This window comes from Triticum dicoccoides, chromosome 2B (genome assembly GCF_002162155.2).
Source record: "Triticum dicoccoides isolate Atlit2015 ecotype Zavitan chromosome 2B, WEW_v2.0, whole genome shotgun sequence".
NCBI lineage: Eukaryota > Viridiplantae > Streptophyta > Magnoliopsida > Poales > Poaceae > Triticum > Triticum dicoccoides.
The window spans coordinates 671,600,638-671,607,205 of NC_041383.1; positions in this window are offsets into that span (position 1 = coordinate 671,600,638).

Below are 6,568 nucleotides of genomic sequence, written 5' to 3' on the forward strand. Positions count from 1 at the left end.
TTTGAACTTTGTGATGATTGGCATATCCCTGTTTGAGCAGAATTTGAGTAGAACTATGGCAATGTATTAGAGACACCATAAATCAGCTATATTTGGAATGAGTTAATTCATGCGATTGTGACCATGTCATTACAGCCAATTTGTACCTTGAATAATCAAACGGTTAGGAATATATGGATATTATCCTTATTCTACAGTAATCTATATACTACTACTAAATATGAGTGCGTATCAATGGCCATGTTAGTTTCCTCATTTTCATGATGTAGAAACATGCACCACACTATTGGTTTCATCTAACCATACATTAGGGAAGTAAATGTGCATATGGAGAACTCTATATTTGGAAGTAGTGAAATCCTGCAATGCTTACCATGTGTACATACCTATATTCGCCCTTCAGCAATCAATGGATAGAATAATATCCTCACAAAAAATTTGCCCACAGAAGACGAGTATATAACAATGCATGGTCTGTCAGTTACCTTGAAGAATTTGTTTGTGAGGACAGAACATGATTACATAACATGCATGACATGGTAGTTTCCTATGAAGAACCGATTGCGAGATAACATGAGTATAACCATGCATGGCACTTCTATATTTTCGAACCCATTATACATTTCCCTGTATTTTCCTCCCAGTTCCAACAGGGACATATCAATGTTGTTTCTTGCATTATCCTACTCATACTCTGAACAATGTTGATCTTACATTAACAATGCCTATCCTTTTTGATATGATGCAGTGTCCCTACAATTACTCCCCTTTGTAATCACACCACCTTTGCCAAAAACAGGGAAACACAACTGGTTCCTCGCTCGATCAGATGACCAAAAGACTGATGATCATTCGGACACATGAGCCGGAAAAGTTATATTGCAAAAACCCCACTGTATACAAGCACCGTGTAATACGTGAGTATCCGGACAGTGGATGTTACGTCTATGAGCAGGATACCAGCTTGTTGGGGCCTTTAGGATTTTTTAGTTGGAGGCGGGTAAACAGCCTTGGTTCACATTCTCTGTTTCTCGGACTCAATTATCCAGTAATTCACTGTTGGCAAGGACCTTGATGGTAGAGAGGCTCTGTTTGCTATGAAAAACTGTGTCTACACGGCGAGCTCTAGGAGTTTGGGAACAAACTCCCCTGATTGTCAACGATATAGCCTGTAGCCAAAAGAAGGTGAGAATGACAAAGGCATCCAGATTAACTTTGATCCTTGGATGTCTCAATTACGACAGGCAGTGATGTGGTTCAAGCCTTCAGGTTGATAGGTAATTGAGCTGTTGCATCGAAAGGGTGGAGTACTGGTGTCTCCGGATCACTGGTCGCTGAAGCGGGGCTGCAAATTATGATGGTGTTGGATCATCTCTTCGAATGACTTTGTTGTCTTTGCTGCTGGTTCTGGATGGGTAGTTCTTTCTTTTGTTATGCATATTCCTTGTCATTTGGTCATCCTCGTCTATGTCACTCTTACTATGTAATAGTTGCTTCTGTTTAGAATGTCATTCTCGTCTGGATCACGAGAGTCTGAGCACTGCAGATGGGTGCGTTTTGGTGGTGTAGCAAGACTTCTTATGAACTATCATGTCTTGCTGTTTATGTCAGTAGTAGTCACTAGTCAGTGTTTGAATGTTGTATATATCATTGTTTCGAACTGTTTATTGTCTCAAACTACTGGTGGGCTAAATGAGGGCATCACCATTCTCCAGTGTTCAGAGTATATCTCCTTTTTTCAAGTTATATAATTTGAGCTCAGTGTCTTTTCGATGATGTACACTTGTTTGGGCCAGTGAGGTGTCGTTGAATATGGGCCGAGTAGTAACGCAATGCCAAACAGGTCAATTATGACTCTCAGGCCGGGCTCTCAAAAGATCCTAAAAAAGGTCAGCTCTCCAAAAAAGAAAGAATAAGGACTCTTAGGCTAACATGTGGGCGCCACCGGTGTTTTCGTGCGCTTGCGCGCCGAGAGCATATTGGCGCGTGCTCGAAGTTCATACTACCTTTTCATCCCCAGTCCCCCGCCCCTCCCCCACCTCTGGAATCTCGATTCCTACTCCAGTTCCCCCAAATCCCCCTCCTGTACTCCCTGTACTCAAGCACACTATCATGTCGCAAGTCAACGCGGATCTCCGAGCCGGAGATCCTAAGGTTCGTCCTGCCTTCGGTCGCTGCATGTTGTCGCTCAACAGTGGCATGGCGGCGCTTGACGACCAGTTTGCCAGCAAAGTGCTGATGGTAACCATCAACGGCGACCGGCCTCTCGTCTCGCCGGACGAACTTGTCAAATCTCTTGGCATTGCGCACGACATCCAAACAAGTGACTTGCTCATCGAAGTCTGTCCGCCACCGGCTGATTTCTTCATCAGGTTCCGGACAACTTTCGACTGTAGTCATGTGTTCGAATCTTCTCGGCGTTTGTTCTCTGATGGCGCGCTGGTGAGCTTTGATCGGTGGCACCCAAGATGGGGCTCGGTGCCCTCTGAGCTTGAGTTTTTAACAAAGCTTACCTTCCACGGCATGCCTCGATGTGCTTGGAACAGCGAGTCCATGAACGAGCTTATCAAAGACCTTGGAGGTGAGCTTGTAAGTATGTTTGTTCCTCTAGACAGCTGGGCTCTGGCGGTTATGGCATGGATGAAGAAGCCGTCCACCATACCGAAGGTGATTGGTGTTGAAATACCGGTGTAGGAACCGGGGTTGTACTATTCGTCGCCACCAAGGCCGCCACAGACCATGTTAGGGATGTACATGTATTGAGTGTTCGTGCATGTCAAAGAAGTGGTCAATCCATTAATCGAAGTCCTGCCGCCGCCGCTGGTACCAGGGTCCGTCGACGACGTCCATTACAGGAGTCAACGTCAGACTTTCCCCGTGTTGCTCGGAACGATGGATGGCATAGGTCCTACTCCATCGCGCGGCGGAGGCCACTACTTCTTTGGGAGAAGAGGCAGGGATGGCTGCCTGGATGTGCTCTAATTTGAGGTAACAACTGAATCTTGTCAGATACTAGTTAAATCCGAGCTATGGGTGTGAAGCACTGATATGCCAGTACATTTGATTGTGACCTGTTCTAATTTTGTACCTGAACTTTTTTTAGAAAGGGTTGTACGTCAACTTAATGTGCTAGCAGAACTTATTGTGTTGTCTGTCTGTTTTCTTTGCACAACATTCAAGATATTTCCCCGTCATTGGTAAAGACGATGAACCGTTATGTACGACTTTGTTGGTTTCAACATAGCCCTACCCGTAGCGATCCACTGCTTCCATCCTGATTGTGCCACCTATGTGAAATTTTTGTATGCAAGTTCAGTGTGCTATGATGTTCTATATGATTGTGTCAACTATATAAGTTTTTACTGAGCATCAGCAATGCATATGGCTGAAAGATGTATTTACGAGCATCGACCGATAGGTCTCTCTCTCTATCTCTCTCTCTCTCTCTCTCTCTCACACACACACACACACAAGTGGGACCCGTTGAATTATTTATTTTCTCGCGCCAGCTTTTAATTAGGTTCCGGTGTAATCTAACTTTTTTCTTAAGTTATTAATTGAGATCAAGTGACTTCAAAAAGTTGTACAGAAGCCTTGTTTCGGCCTTTCCGGCGTCGCTGAATGTGGGCTGAGTAGCCATGTTAGGTTGTACTGTACTACACAGGTCTTTTTTCAACATCGGCAATGCAACTGGGCTGACAGTTGTACACAATATCCGGGTCAACTTGTTATTCTCCGCACCACTGGGCTGCAAACTTTCCTAGGAGGTATGCATTAGGCTAAGCAAGAAAATGGACTTTAAGAAATAATAAATTGGATGTAATTATAATAATTGGGCAGTAACTATGCACTAAACGCGTAATTAGTTTAAAAAATCTATTATTTTTGGAATTTGAAAATTTTAATTTCATTACTTGTTGCGCGCGCAATATTTCGCTGGATTTTAACGTAATACAACTTTATTTAGAAATTATATTTAACCTGACTAGAAATTTCGGTTAAAAATATTTCAGATCCCATCAAAATGTGGGAATTTTTTTTGAATTCTGTTTTGAGGGGTTGTTTGAAATTATTAATCGTTGTCCTAGCTAGAAGTTGGGTTGTACTTTTAACAAACTGTAAATGGGTTGTAGTAAATTCCATTAGAATTAAAAAATGGGCTGTACATTCTTACAAATCGAAAATGGGCTATATGTTCTCTGCCAAATCCGAGCTGTGGGCCTACTAAGTTGACGCGTACCGAGGGCTTTGTTAACTTAGTCAATATAAACTATTCTAGCTGCAGTGATCGTACAATGTCCATCCAACGGCCGTAGTGCTTCTTCAACCTCTGGTCTTCTTGCTCCAGCCGTCCAAAGCAGCGCCGGTCGTGCCGCGTGCTCCTGCCTCCCGTGGCTGGTTGTGATGCCGCGGAGGCCTCACCGCCCCGTACTATGCCTACCGCTGGCCAGGCCATCCCTCTACTCACCCACACCCCATGTTATTCTACGACGACGACAGCCTCACACCACAGCCGAACCAGTGAACCCTCGTACTCCTCTCCGCGCGGGCTTCCACTGATGCATCTTCCCCGGCTCCGCGTCGTCCCTTCCTAGGCCTCGCCATCGTCCACCGCCCTGGTGCTTTCGGCACGGCGTGTCAACGTGGTCAATGACCGACTTCCATCGGAAGAGTACTGTACGTGGAGAGGCTGACAGCTGGGTCCAAGCGGCCGCAAGGAAGTGCCTCCTTATTATGTGCAAAATAATTATTCCTCCACCTGACAGCAGGGACCCACTGGACGGGCCACCTTATTTCGCGAAAAAAGGTTTCCCCTCTGACTGCTGGGATCCATCGGACGGGCCACCGTATTTCGCAAAAAAAACGTCCCCGCTGCTGTCAGCTCTGACCCACCGGAAGTGCCTCCTTATTATGCACAAAAAAATGAATACTCCCCGGCTAGCTGGGGCCCACCATGGTGGGAGGATGACTTGTGGGCCTACTAAGTTGACTGAGACGGGGGCCTTTGTCAAATTTAGTCAATATGAATGATTCTAGCTCCAGTGACCGTACAATGTCCATCCAACGGCCATAGTGCTTCTTCAACCTCTGGTCTTCTTGCTCCAGCCGCCCAAAGCAGCGCTGGTCGTGATGCATGCTCCTGCCTCCCGTGGCCGGCTGTGATGCCACGGAGGCCTCACTGCCTCCTACTACTCCCACCGCTGGCCAGGCCATCCCTCTACTCACCCACACCCCCTGTTATTCTGCGGCGACGGCAACCTCACACCGCAGCCGGACCAGTGGACCCTCGTACTCCTCTCCGCGTGGGCATCCATTGTCGCGTCTTCCCCGGCTCTGTGTCGTCCCCTTCCTAGGCCTCGTTGTCGTCCACCACCCTGGTGCTCTCGGTGCGGCGTGGTCAATGTGGTCAAGGAACGACTTCCATCAGACGCGGACTGTATGTGGAGAGGCTGACAGCTGGGTCCATGGCCGCAGCAAGGAAGTGCCTCCTTATTACACGGAAAATAATGATACCTCCACCTGACAACAGGGACCCACCGGACGGGCCACCGTATTTCACAAAAAAACGTTTCCCCCCTGACTGCTGGGACCCACCAGCTACATCTTCGCACGCAAGGAAGTGCGTCTGGAAAAAAATTCGCCCCCCTGACTGCTGGGACCCACCAGCTACATCTTCGCAGGCAGGAAGTGCCTGACAGTCGGGACCCACCTGGTCGAAGCGTACGTAGCATTGTCATTCTGGTCGCGAATGTGTACATACATATATACTGGTCGACGTAGAGGCGTGCACATGTCGTAGTAGAGGCGCGCACATAGCATGTACACGTACGTGCAGCGGCCAGTGTGCAAGAAAGAAAATACGGCCACGTATGTGTACATACGCGCGGGGTCTTGAACGCCTACTCGCGCATACGTACGGCCAGGGCTCGTGTACATGGTTGGGTCAGAACAGAGAAACACCGTCGTCATCGAGTTCATGGGGAGCCAACCGGCTGGGTCGGAACGGAATGTGTCGTCGTGTTCATCGGGAGGGCTTGGACGGAATAGGCGATAGAAACGAGGCCTGGCGTACCGCAGAACGGAGGAAACGTCCTTGTGTTCGACCGGCCACGTTCGAAACGGGATCCTGTTCATTGGGAGGGGTATGGCGTACCGCAAAATGGAGGAAATGGACCTCCTATGATCGAAACGGGGGTCCTGTTGATTGGGAGGGGTGTGGAGTACCGCAAAATGGACGAAACGGACTTGTGTTGGAGCGCTACAGTTGAAACGGGGGTCCTGTTCATCGGGAGGGGTGTGGCGTACCGCAAAATGGGACTCCACGGGATACTGTTCATCTCCATCGTCGACCTCCTCTAGCCTCCACGGGCTACCGTCGACCTCCTCCAGCCTCCACGGGCTCCTGTTCATCCAGCCTCCACCGCGCACTACTCCACCGGCTACTGTTCCACCACCCCTCCACAGGCACCCCTTCACCGTCTACTATTCATCCAGCCCTCCACGGGGTCGTCCTATTCATCCAGAGGCAACGCCACGGGGTCCTGCATCCACCCCCACCGCTCACTGT